Consider the following 13,422-nt stretch of genomic DNA (forward strand, 5'->3'; position numbering starts at 1 on the left):
TTCAGCTAAAACATGCATGTGGAACCCAGAGTATGATCCACCATGTGATCGGGAAACGTGTTCAAATGTGTCTCAGTTTTCGTCCCCTGGTACTCGGGTGCAACATTCCAGTCACTTTACTAACACTCTCCCCACTTGGAGAGTCAGTGCCTTTAACCTCCTGTTTGGCCCAGTTTGCCATTTCTGCGGAAGATGAACAGGAATAGGGAGAACCAATGAGAGACTAGCTGGAGGTGTCTGGACGGGCAAATTTAACTCTCATTTCCCACCAGGAAGAGGAATTAACCAAAGGCTCAGCGTGCCATGCCGGAACCACACTAGGGCCTGAAGCAATCCTGCGGTGTTGCGGCCAGCTCACAAGAAAACGAGTTGAAGAAAGGAGCTCAGGGGCACTGTAATTCACAAACCTGCAGAGTTATAAATGACAGCTATCGTCCAAAAATATATTGAAGTAAGGCTGCCAAGAGGACTTGAAAGCAGGGCAGAATTGCAGGAAACCGATTTCAGGAGGTAGACTGGAATTGCATGTAAAGCATAGGAAAAGAGGCAGAACGTCCACAATGATGCACTTGGCCAAAAAGGGCGTATGCGTTTTTTCCTGAATATATTCAGGAAAAAACGCATATGCCCTTTTTGGCCAACCAAGCAAGCTTGCAAAGGAAATCTGCACTACAATGAAGTCTCACTGCTCCCCGGTCAAAAGGGCTACCTGAAAAATGTATAAAATCCAGAAAGGCAGGACAGGCCATGGAGAACTGGGAGCCTTGTTATGCTGATGGGCGGGATGTAAATTGCCAACAGCCACTCTGGAGAAGTGTATGGTGTTTCCTGAAACATCTAAAAAACAAAGCAACAGAGCCTAGGGCACTTCCACTTATGGTCCTATAGCTTAGGGAAATTAAAATCAAAAAGACACAGCCACCCCAAAGTTTGGGACGGCTCTGTTTACCAGAACCTCATTTACGGTACAAGTTCAATAACACAGAAAGTGAAAAATGGATAAAGAATTTGTGGTACTTACGTACAATGCAATATCACTCAGCAATGAAATCTATGTCATCAGGCCCATAGCAGCATAATGAGTGGATTCAGGTATGATGATTCTAAGTAAGATAAGTCACACAGAAAAAGAAACATCATAAGATATCCCTAATACACGGAAGGTAAACTTGGCTACAGAGGAACTGAATTACAAAACAGAACATGGTCTCAAATGTAGAAAACCAACTTATGCTTGCTTAAGGGGAAAGGTGAGTTGGGGTGCTGCATAAAACCAGAGATTGAAATTAGCACAGATACCGTTCCATAAGCCAAATATGTAATAGACAAGAGCTAGTCTTTGCTCAACGAAGAGGACTGAATACCCCATATTAAACGTCTAAGAATATACCTGACTAGTAAGAATCTTAAAATCTATGGATTTATATGTCTCCGAAAGAGAATCAAGCGTGTGTACAGTGGCAAAAGCGCAGCAGTGATAAGATTGGTGAGGTTCGGTGAGCCAATGCAGAACCTTTGAATTTATATTGCATGGTACCCATTCCATGGGTCTCAACTCTCCTGGTTTAAGGGATTCTTCCTTCAGCTAAAACATGCATGTGGAACCCAGAGTATGATCCACCGTGTGATTGGGAAACGTGTTCAAATGTGTCTCAGGTTTCGTCCCCTGGTACTCGGGTGCAACATTCCAGACGCTTTACTAACACTCTCCCCACTTGGAGAGTCAGTGCCTTTAACCTCCTGTTTGGCCCAGTTTGCCATTTCTGCGGAAAATGAACAGGAATAGGGAGAACCAATGAGAGACTAGCTGGAGGTGCGTGGACGGGCAAATTTAACTCTCATTTCCCACCAGGAAGAGGAATTAACCAAAGGCTCAGCGTGCCATGCCGGAACCACACTAGGGCCTGAAGCAATGCTGCGGTGTTGCGGCCAGCTCACAAGATAGCGAGTTGAAGAAAGGAGCTCAGAGGCACTGTAATTCACAAACCTGCAGAGTTATAAATGACAGGTATCGTCCAAAAATATATTGAAGTAAGGCTGCCAAGAGGACTTGAAAGCGGGGCAGAATTGCAGGAAACCGATTTCAGGAGGTAGACTGGAATTGCATGTAAAGCATAGGAAAAGAGGCAGAACGTCCACAATGATGCACTTGGCCAAAAAGGGCGTATGCGTTTTTTCCTGAATATATTCAGGAAAAAACGCATACGCCCTTTTTGGCCAACCAAGCAAGCTTGCAAAGGAAATCTGCATTACAATGAAGTCTCACTGCCCCCCAGTCAAAAGGGCCATCTGAAAAAAGTGTAAAATCCAGAAAGGCAGGACAGGCCATGGAGCATTGGGAGCCTTGTTATGCTGATGGGCGGGATGTAAATTGCCAACAGCCACTCTGGAGAAGTGTATGGTGTTTCCTGAAACATCTAAAAAACAAAGCAACAGAGCCTAGGGCACTTCCACATACGGTTCTATAGCTTAGGGAAATTAAAATCAAAAAGACACAGCCACCCCAAAGTTTGGGACGGCTCTGTTTACAAGAACCTCGTTTACAGTACAAGTTCAATATCACAGAAAGTGAAAAAAGGATAAAGAAGTTGTGGTACTTACGTACAATGCAATATCACTCAGCAATGAAATCTATATCATCAGGCCCGTAGCAGCATAATGAGTGGATTCAGGTACGATGATTCTAAGTGAAATAAGTCACAGAGAAAATGAAACATCATAAGATATCACTACTACACGGAATGTAAACTTGGCTACACAGGAACTGAATTACAAAACAGAACAGGGTCTCAAATGTAGAAAACCAACTTATGCTTGCTTAAGGGGAAAGGTGAGTTGGGGTGCTGCATAAAACCAGAGATTTAATTTAGCACAGATACCATTCCATAAGCCAAATATGTAATAGACAAGAGCTACTCCTTACTCAACGAAGTGGACTCAACACCCGATATTAAACGTCTAAGAATATACCTCACTAGTAAGAATCTTAAAACCTATGGATTTATATGTCTCCAAAAGAGAAACAAGAGTGTGTACAGAGGCATAAATGCAGCAGTGATAGGATTGGTGAGGTTCAGTGAGCAAATGCAGACCCTTTGAAGTCATATTGCATGGTACCCATTCCATGGGTCTCAACTCTCCAGGTTTAAGGGATTCTTCCTTCAGCTAAAACATGCATGTGGAACCCAGAGTATGATCCACCGTGTGATCAGGAAACATGTTCTAATGTGTCTCAGGTTTCGTCCCCTGGTACTCGGGTGCAACATTCCAGACGCTTTACTAACACTCTCCCCACTTGGAGAGTCAGTGCCTTTAACCTCCTGTTTGGCCCAGTTTTCAATTTCTCCGGAAAGTGAACAGGAATAGTGAGAAACAATGAGAGACTAGCTGGAGGTGTCTGGACGGGCAAATTTATCTCTCATTTCCCACCAGGAAGAGGAATTAACCAAAGGCTCAGCCTGCCATGCTGGAACCACACTAGGGCCTGAAGCAATGCTGCGGTGTTGCGGCCAGCTCACAAGAAAGCGAGGTGAAGAAAGGAGCTCAGGGGCACTGTAATTCACAAACCTGCAGAGTTATAAATGACAGCTATCGTCCAAAAATCTATTGAAGTAAGGCTGCCAAGAGGACTTGAAAGCGGGGCAGAATTGCAGGAATCCGATTTCAGGAGGTAGACTGGAATTGCATGTAAAGCATAGGAAAAGAGGCAGAACGTCCACAATGATGCACTTGGCCAAAAAGGGCATATGCGTTTTTTCCTCAGGAAAAAAAGCTTACGCCCTTTTTGGCCAACCAAGCAAGCTTGCAAAGGAAATCTGCACTACAATGAAGTCTCACTGCCCCCCGGTCAAAAGGGCCATCTGAAAAAAGTGTAAAATCCAGAAAGGCAGGACAGGCCATGGAGAACTGGGAGCCTTGTTATGCTGATGGGCGGGATGTAAATTGCCAACAGCCACTCTGGAGAAGTGTATGGTGTTTCCTGAAACATCTAAAAAACAAAACAACAGAGCCTAGGGCACTTCCACTTATGGTCCTATAGCTTAGGGAAATTAAAATCAAAAAGACACAGCCACCCCAAAGTTTGGGACGGCTCTGTTTACAAGAACCTCGTTTACAGTACGAGTTCAATATCACAGAAAGTGAAAAATGGATAAAGAAGTTGTGGTACTTACGTACAATGCAATATCACTCAGCAATGAAATCTATGTCATCAGGCCCATAGCAGCATAATGAGTGGATTCAGGTACGATGATTCTAAGTGAAATAAGTCACACAGAAAAAGAAACATCATAAGATATCACTACTACACGGAATGTAAACTTGGCTACACAGGAACTGAATTACAAAACAGAACAGGGTCTCAAATGTAGAAAACCAACTTATGCTTGCTTAAGGGGAAAGGTGAGTTGGGGTGCTGCATAAAACCAGAGATTGAAATTAGCACAGATACCATTCCATAAGCCAAACATGTAATAGACAACAGCTACTCCTTGCTCAACGAAGTGGACTCTACATCCCATATTAAACGCCTAAGAATATACCTGACTAGTAAGAATCTTAAAACCTATGGATTTATATGTCTCCGAAAGAGAATCAAGCGTGTGTACAGCGGCATAAATGCAGCAGTGATAGGATTGGTGAGGTTCGGTGAGCAAATGCAGACCCTTTGAAGTCATATTGCATGGTACCCATTCCATGGGTCTCAACTCTCCAGGTTTAAGGGATTCTTCCTTCAGCTAAAACATGCATGTGGAACCCAGAGTATGATCCACCGTGTGATCGGGAAACGTGTCCAAATGCGTCTCAGTTTTCGTCCCCTGGTACTCGGGTGCAACATTCCAGACGCTTTACTAAAACTCTCCCCACTTGGAGAGTCAGTGCCTTTAACCTCCTATTTGGCCCAGTTTGCAATTTCTGCGGAAAATGAACAGGAATAGGGAGAACCAATGAGAGACTAGCTGGAGGTGTCTGGACGGGCAAATTTAACTCTCATTTCCCACCAGGAAGAGGAAGTAACCAAAGGCTCAGCGTGCCATGCCGGAACCACACTAGGGCCTGAAGCAATGCTGCGGTGTTGTGGCCAGCTCACAAGAAAGCGAGTTGAAGAAAGGAGCTCAGGGGCACTGTAATTCACAAACCTGCAGAGTTATAAATGACAGCTATCGTCCAAAAATATATTGAAGTAAGGCTGCCAAGAGGACTCGAAAGCGGGGCAGAATTGCAGGTATGCGATTTCAGGAGGTAGACTGGAATTGCTTGTAAAGCATAGGAAAAGAGACAGAACGTCCACAATGATGCACTTGGCCAAAAAGGGTGTATGCGTTTTTTCCTGAATATATTCAGGAAAAAACGCATACGCCCTTTTTGGCCAACCAAGCAAGCTTGCAAAGGAAATCTGCACTACAATGAAGTCTCACTGCCCCCCTGTCAAAAGGGCCATGTGAAAAATGTATAAAATCCAGAAAGGCAGGACAGGCCATGGAGAACTGGGAGCCTTGTTATGCTGATGGGCGGGATGTAAATTGCCAACAGCCACTCTGGAGAAGTGTATGGTGTTTCCTGAAACATCTAAAAAACAAAGCAACAGAGCCTAGGGCACTTCCACTTATGGTCCTATAGCTTAGGGAAATTAAAATCAAAAAGACACAGCCACCCCAAAGTTTGGGACCGCTCTGTTTACAAGAACCTCGTTTACGGTACAAGTTCAATATCACAGAAAGCGAAAAATGGATAAAGAATTTGTGGTACTTACGTACAATGCAATATCACTCAGCAATGAAATGTATATCATCAGGCCCGTAGCAGCATAATGAGTGGATTCAGGTACGATGATTCTAAGTGAAATAAGTCACACAGAAAAAGAAACATCATAAGATATCACTACTACACGGAATGTAAACATGGCTACACAGGAACTGAATTACAAAACAGAACAGGGTCTCAAATGTAGAAAACCAACTTATGCTTGCTTAAGGGGAAAGGTGAGTTGGGGTGCTGTATAAAACCAGAGACTGAAATTAGCACAGATACCATTCCATAAGCCAAACATGTAATAGACAACAGCTACTCCTTGCTCAATGAAGTGGACTCAACACACCATATTAAATGTCTAAGAATATACCTGACTAGTAAGAATCTTAAAACCTATGGATTTATATGTCTCCGAAAGAGAATCAAGCGTGTGTACAGTGGCATAAGCGCAGCAGTGATAGGATTGGTGAGGTTCGGTGAGCCAATGCAGAACCTTTGAAGTCATATTGCATGGTACCCATTCCATGGGTCTCAACTCTCCAGGTTTAAGGGATTCTTCCTTCAGCTAAAACATGCATGTGGAACACAGAGTATGATCCACCGTGTGATCGGGAAACGTGTTCAAATGTGTCTCAGTTTTCGTCCCCTGGTACTCGGGTGCAGCATTCCAGACGCTTTACTAACACTCTCCCCACTTGGAGAGTCAGTGCCTTTAACCTCCTGTTTGGCCCAGTTTGCAATTTCTGTGGAAGATGAACAGGAATAGGGAGAACCAATGAGAGACTAGCTGGAGGTGTCTGGACGGGCAAATTTAACTCTCATTTCCCACCAGGAAGAGGAATTAACCAAAGGCTCAGCGTGCCATGCCGGAACCACTCTAGGGCCTGAAGCAATCCTGCAGTGTTGCGGCCAGCTCACAAGAAAGCGAGTTGAAGAAAGGAGCTCAGGGGCACTGTAATTCACAAACCTGCAGAGTTATAAATGACAGCTATCGTCCAAAAATCTATTGAAGTAAGGCTGCCAAGAGGACTTGAAAGCGGGGCAGAATTGCAGGAAACCAATTTCAGGAGGTAGACTGGAATTGCATGCAAAGCATAGGAAAAGAGGCAGAACGTCCACAATGATGCACTTGGCCAAAAAGGGCGTATGCGTTTTTTCCTGAATATATTCAGGAAACAAAGCTTATGCCCTTTTTGGCCAACTAAGCAAGCTTGCAAAGGAAATCTGCACTACAATGAAGTCTCACTTCCCCCCGGTCAAAAGGGCCATCTGAAAAAAGTGTAAAATCCAGAAAGGCAGGACAGGCCATGGAGAACTGGGAGCCTTGTTATGCTGATGGGCGGGATGTAAATTGCCAACAGCCACTCTGGAGAAGTGTATGGTGTTTCCTGAAACATCTAAAAAACAAAGCAACAGAGCCTAGGGCACTTCCACTTATGGTCCTATAGCTTAGGGAAATTAAAATCAAAAAGACACAGCCACCCCAAAGTTTGGGACGGCTCTGTTTACAAGAACCTCGTTTACAGTACAAGTTCAATATCATAGAAAGTGAAAAATGGATAAAGAAGTTGTGGTACTTACGTACAATGCAATATCACTCAGCAATGAAATCTATGTCATCAGGCCCATAGCAGCATAATGAGTGGATTCAGGTACGATGATTCTAAGTGAAATAAGTCACACAGAAAAAGAAACATCATAAGATATCACTACTACACGGAATGTAAACTTGGCTACACAGGAACTGAATTACAAAACAGAACAGGGTCTCAAATGTAGAAAACCAACTTATGCTTGCTTAAGGGGAAAGGTGAGTTGGGGTGCTGTATAAAACCAGAGATTGAAATTAGCACAGATACCATTCCATAAGCCAAACATGTAATAGACAAGAGCTACTCCTTGCTCAACGAAGTGGACTCTACACCCCATATTAAACGCCTAAGAATATACCTGACCAGTAAGAATCTTAAAACCTATAGATTTCTATGTCTCCGAAAGAGAATCAAGCGTGTGTACAGCGGCATAAACGCAGCAGTGATAGGATTGGTGAGGTTCGGTGAGCAAATGCAGACCCTTTGAGGTCATATTGCATGGTACCCATTCCATGGGTCTCAACTCTCCAGGTTTAAGGGATTCTTCCTTCAGCTAAAACATGCATGTGGAACCCAGAGTATGATCCACCATGTGATCGGGAAACGTGTTCAAATGTGTCTCAGTTTTCGTCCCCTGGTACTCGGGTGCAACATTCCAGTCGCTTTACTAAAACTCTCCCCACTTGGAGAGTCAGTGCCTTTAACCTCCTGCTTGGCCCAGTTTGCAATTTCTGCGGAAAATGAACAGGAATAGGGAGAACCAATGAGAGACTAGCTGGAGGTGTCTGGACGGGCAAATTTAACTCTCATTTCCCACCAGGAAGAGGAATTAACCAAAGGCTCAGCGTGCCATGCCGGAACCACACTAGGGCCTGAAGCAATCCTGCGGTGTTGCGGCCAGCTCACAAGAAAACGAGTTGAAGAAAGGAGCTCAGGGGCACTGTAATTCACAAACCTGCAGAGTTATAAATGACAGCTATTGTCCAAAAATATATTGAAGTAAGGCTGCCAAGAGGACTCGAAAGCGGGGCAGAATTGCAGGAATCCGATTTCAGGAGGTAGACTGGAATTGCATGTAAAGCATAGGAAAAGAGGCAGAACGTCCACAATGATGCACTTTGCCAAAAAGGGTGTATGCGTTTTTTCCTGAATATATTCAGGAAAAAACGCATACGCCCTTTTTGGCCAACCAAGCAAGCTTGCAAAGGAAATCTGCACTACAATGTAGTCTCACTGTCCCCCGGTCAAAAGGGCCATCGGAAAAAAGTGTAAAATCCAGAAAGGCAGGACAGGCCATGGAGAATTGGGAGCCTTGTTATGCTGATGGGCGGGATGTAAATTGCCAACAGCCACTCTGGAGAAGTGTATGGTGTTTCCTGAAACATCTAAAAAACAAAGCAACAGAGCCTAGGGCAGTTCCACTTACGGTCCTATAGCATAGGGAAATTAAAATCAAAAAGACACAGCCACCCCAAAGTTTGGGACGGCTCTGTTTACAAGAACCTCGTTTACGGTACAAGTTCAATATCACAGAAAGCGAAAAATGGATAAAGAATTTGTGGTACTTACGTACAATGCAATATCACTCAGCAATGAAATGTATATCATCAGACCCGTAGCAGCATAATGAGTGGATTCAGGTACGATGATTCTAAGTGAAATAAGTCACACAGAAAAAGAAACATCATAAAATATCACTACTACACGGAATGTAAACTTGGCTACACAGGAACTGAATTACAAAACAGAACAGGGTCTCAAATGTAGAAAACCAACTTATGCTTGCTTAAGGGGAAAGGTGAGTTGGGGTGCTGCATAAAACCAGAGATTGAAATTAGCACAGATACCGTTCCATAAGCCAAATATGTAATAGACAAGAGCTACTCCTTGCTCAACGAAGTGGACTCTACACCCCATATTAAACGCCTAAGAATATACCTGACCAGTAAGAATCTTAAAACCTGTAGATTTCTATGTCTCCGAAAGAGAATCAAGCGTGTGTACAGCGGCATAAACGCAGCAGTGATAGGATTGGTGAGGTTCGGTGAGCAAATGCAGACCCTTTGAGGTCATATTGCATGGTACCCATTCCATGGGTCTCAACTCTCCAGGTTTAAGGGATTCTTCCTTCAGCTAAAACATGCATGTGGAACCCAGAGTATGATCCACCATGTGATCGGGAAACGTGTTCAAATGTGTCTCAGTTTTCGTCCCCTGGTACTCGGGTGCAACATTCCAGGCGCTTTACTAACACTCTCCCCACTTGGAGAGTCAGTGCCTTTAACCTCCTGTTTGGCCCAGTTTGCCATTTCTGCGGAAAATGAACAGGAATAGGGAGAACCAATGAGAGACTAGCTGGAGGTGTCTGGACGGGCAAATTTAACTCTCATTTCCCACCAGGAAGAGGAATTAACCAAAGGCTCAACGTGCCATGCCGGAACCACACTAGGGCCTGAAGCAATCCTGCGGTGTTGCGGCCAGCTCACAAGAAAGCGAGTTGAAGAAAGGAGCTCAGGGGCACTGTAATTCACAAACCTGCAGAGTTAAAAATGACAGCTATCGTCCAAAAATATATTGAAGTAAGGCTGCCAAGAGGTCTTGAAAGCGGGGCAGAATTGCAGGAAACCGGTTTCAGGAGGTAGACTGGAATAGCATGTAAAGCATAGGAAAAGAGGCAGAACGTCCACAATGATGCACTTGGCCAAAAAGGGCGTATGCGTTTTTTCCTGAATATATTCAGGAAAAAACGCATACGCCCTTTTTGGCCAACCAAGCAAGCTTGCAAAGGAAATCTGCACTACAATGAAGTCTCACTGGCCCCCGGTCAAAAGGGCCATCTGAAAAAAGTGTAAAATCCAGAAAGGCAGGACAGGCCATGGAGAATTGGGAGCCTTGTTATGCTGATGGGCGGAATGTAAATTGCCAACAGCCACTCTGGAGAAGTGTATGGTGTTTCCTGAAACATCTAAAAAACAAAGCAACAGAGCCTAGGGCAATTCCACTTATGGTCCTATAGCATAGGGAAATTAAAATCAAAAAGACACAGCCACCCCAAAGTTTGGGACAGCTCTGTTTACAAGAACCTCGTTTACAGTACAAGTTCAATATCACAGAAAGTGAAAAATGGATAAAGAAGTTGTGGTACTTACGTACAATGCAATATCACTCAGCAATGAAATGTATGTCATCAGGCCCATAGCAGCATAATGAGTGGATTCAGGTACGATGATTCTAAGTGAAATAAGTCACACAGAAAAAGAAACATCATAAGATATCACTACTACACAGAATGTAAACTTGGCTACACAGGAACTGAATTACAAAACAGAACAGGGTCTCAAATGTAGAAAACCAACTTATGCTTGCTTAAGGGGAAAGGTGAATTGGGGTGCTGCATAAAACCAGAGATTGAAATTAGCACAGATACCGTTCCATAAGCCAAATATGTAATAGACAAGAGCTACTCCTTGCTCAACGAAGTGGACTCTACACCCCATATTAAACGCCTAAGAATATACCTGACTAGTAAGAATCTTAAAACCTATGGATTTATATGTCTCCGAAAGAGAATCAAGCGTGTGTACAGTGGCATAAATGCTGCAGTGATAGGATTGGTGAGGTTCGGTGAACACATGCAGACCCTATGAAATCATATTGCATGGTACCCATTCCATGGGTCTCAACTCTCCAGGTTTAAGGGATTCTTCCTTCAGCTAAAACATGCATGTGGAACCCAGAGTATGATCCACCGTGTGATTGGGAAACGTGTTCAAATGTGTCAGTTTTCGTCCCCTGGTACTCGGGTGCAACATTCCAGACGCTTTACTAACACTCTCCCCACTTGGAGATTCAGTGCCTTTAACCTCCTGTTTGGCCCAGTTTGCAATTTCTGCGGAAAATGAACAGGAATAGGGAGAACCAATGAGAGACTAGCTGGAGGTGTCTGGACGGGCAAATTTAACTCTCATTTCCCACCAGGAAGAGGAATTAACCAAAGGCTCAGCGTGCCATGGCGGAACCACACTAGGGCCTGAAGCAAGGCTGCGGTGTTGCGGCCAGCTCACAAGAAAGCGAGTTGAAGAAAGGAGCTCAGGGGCACTGTAATTCACAAACCTGCAGAGTTATAAATGACAGCTATCGTCCAAAAATATATTGAAGTAAGGCTGCCAAGAGGACTTGAAAGCGGGGCAGAATTGTAGGAAACCGATTTCAGGAGGTAGACTGGAATTACATGTAAAGCATAGGAAAAGAGGCAGAACGTCCACAATGATGCACTTGGCCAAAAAGGGCGTATGCGTTTTTTCCTGAATATATTCAGGAAAAAACGCATATGCACTTTTTGGTCAACCAAGCAAGCTTGCAAAGGAAATCTGCACTACAATGAAGTCTCACTGCCCCCCTGGTCAAAAGGGCCATCGGAAAATAGTGTAAAATCCAGAAAGGCAGGACAGGCCATGGAGAACTGGGAGCCTTGTTATGCTGATGGGCGGGATGTAAATTGCCAACAGCCACTCTGGAGAAGTGTATGGTGTTTCCTGAAACATCTAAAAAACAAAGCAACAGAGCCTAGGGCACTTCCACTTACGGTCCTATAGCTTAGGGAAATTAAAATCAAAAAGACACAGCCACCCCAAAGTTTGGGACGGCTCTGTTTACAAGAACCTCGTTTACGGTACAAGTTCAATAACACAGAAAGTGAAAAATGGATAAAGAATTTGTGGTACTTACGTATAATGCAATATCACTCAGCAATGAAATCTATATCATCAGGCCCGTAGCAGCATAATGAGTGGATTCAGGTACGATGATTCTAAGTGAAATAAGTCACACAGAAAAAGAAACATCATAAGATATCACTACTACAAGGAATGTAAACTTGCCTACACAGAAACTGAATTACAAAACAGAACAGGGTCTCAAATGTAGAAAACCAACTTATGCTTGCTTAAGGGGAAAGGTGAGTTGGGGTGCTGCATAAAACCGGAGATTTAAATTAACACAGATACCGTTCCATAAGCCAAATATGTAATAGACAAGAGCTACTCCTTGCTCAACGAAGTGGACTCTACATCTCATATTAAATGCCTAAGAATACACCTGACTAGTAAGAATCTTAAATCCTATGGATTTATATGTCTCCAAAAGAGAATCAAGCGTGTGTACAGCGGCATAAACGCAGCAGTGATAGGATTGGTGAGGTTCGGTGAGCAAATGCAGACCCTTTGAAGTCATATTTCATGGTACCCATTCCATGGGTCTCAACTCTCCAGGTTTAAGGGATTCTTCCTTCACCTAAAACATGCATGTGGAACCCAGAGTATGATCCACCGTGTGATCGGGAAACGTGTTCAAATGTGTCTCAGTTTTCGTCCCCTGGTACTCGGGTGCAACATTCCAGACGCTTTACTAAAACTCTCCCCACTTGGAGAGTCAGTGCCTTTAAACTTCTGTTTGGCCCAGTTTGCAATTTCTGCGGAAAAGGAACAGGAATAGGGAGAACCAATGAGAGACTAGCTGGAGGTGTCTGGACGGGCAAATTTAACTCTCATTTCCCACCAGGAAGAGGAATTAACCAAAGGCTCAGCGTGCCATGCCGGAACCACACTAGGGCCTGAAGCAATCCTGCGGTGTTGCGGCCAGCTCACAAGAAAGCGAGTTGAAGAAAGGAGCTCAGGGGCACTGTAATTCACAAACCTGCAGAGTTAAAAATGACAGCTATCGTCCAAAAATATATTGAAGTAAGGCTGCCAAGAGGACTTGAAAGCGGGGCAGAATTGCAGGAAACCGGTTTCAGGAGGTAGACTGGAATTGCATGTAAAGCATAGGAAAAGAGGCAGAACGTCCACAATGATGCACTTGGCCAAAAAGTGCGTATGCGTTTTTTCCTGAATATATTCAGGAAAAAACGCATACGCCCTTTTTGGCCAACCAAGCAAGTTTGCAAACGAAATCTGCACTAAAATGAAGTCTCACTGCCCCCCGGTCAAAAGGGCCGTCTGAAAAAAGTGTAAAATCCAGAAAGGCAGGACAGGCCATGGAGAACTGGGAGCCTTGTTATGCTGATGGGCGGGATGTAAAT

The 13,422-nt window shown here is 44.0% G+C and overlaps 1 long non-coding RNA gene across 1 annotated transcript in view; it reads right to left on the minus strand.

Moving 5' to 3' along the window:
• Positions 1 to 1,010: 1,010 nt before the first annotated feature.
• Positions 1,011 to 13,422, minus strand: part of LOC137217929 (uncharacterized) — a 415,713-nt gene continuing 403,301 nt past the window's right edge. Inside the window, exon 3 of the long non-coding RNA XR_010940319.1 lies at positions 1,011 to 1,103. This is a non-coding gene — a long non-coding RNA (uncharacterized lncRNA). The remainder of the gene's footprint in view (positions 1,104 to 13,422) is intronic.

The sequence above is a fragment of the Pseudorca crassidens genome, assembly GCF_039906515.1.
Source record: "Pseudorca crassidens isolate mPseCra1 chromosome 1 unlocalized genomic scaffold, mPseCra1.hap1 SUPER_1_unloc_1, whole genome shotgun sequence".
In the NCBI taxonomy this organism is placed as follows: Eukaryota; Metazoa; Chordata; class Mammalia; order Artiodactyla; family Delphinidae; genus Pseudorca; species Pseudorca crassidens.